This window comes from Centrocercus urophasianus, unplaced genomic scaffold (assembly GCF_019232065.1).
Source record: "Centrocercus urophasianus isolate 14NV4802_14NV808 unplaced genomic scaffold, USGS_Curo_1.0 seq_30, whole genome shotgun sequence".
In the NCBI taxonomy this organism is placed as follows: domain Eukaryota; kingdom Metazoa; phylum Chordata; class Aves; order Galliformes; family Phasianidae; genus Centrocercus; species Centrocercus urophasianus.
The window spans coordinates 7,987,042-7,987,667 of NW_024884867.1; positions in this window are offsets into that span (position 1 = coordinate 7,987,042).

The following is a 626-nucleotide window of genomic DNA, read 5'->3' on the forward strand; positions in this document are numbered from 1 at the left end:
CAGCGGCCCGGGGCCGGGCGGGGCGGGGCGGGGCGGGGCCGTGCCGCCCGCGCGCCTTAAAGGGGCCGCGGCCCTCCTGCGGTGCTGCCGCGCGCCAGGCCGTGCGGATGGGGGGGAGCGGTGCGGAGCCTCTGAACCGGTTCGCTTGTCTCGGGGAGTTTTCGCGCTTGGGCTGCCAGGCACTCGTTTCTCTGCAGCCGGGGGTTTCGGTTCCAGGGGCCTTAGGGCGACGCTGTAAGCAAATGTATTCAAATTCAGGGTTGGACACGCCGTGCAGCAAAACCGTGTGCCCCACGGATGGGTTTCCTGCCCTTATTTCTATGATCCGGAGGGCTGCAGAGCCGAAGGCAGTAGGTCAGCACTGCAGCGGCACTGCCGGGCTGTCCGGAGCTCCACAGCCCTGCCCTCGTTTCAGCGAACCGCCCTCACTCAGACCCACCCCGAGCGGCGTTTCCAAACTTCCCACGGATGGCTGGAAGCCGAGAGCTTTTTTTTTTTTTCTCCCACGGAAATCCCACGGGTGTTCGCGGCCCAGAGCCGCTCGGCAGGGAACACGGGGCCGGGTCTCGGCGCTCACGGGGCCAGGGCTCTGTGCCACAACAGCCGGGCCGTCCCGGAGCCGTCCG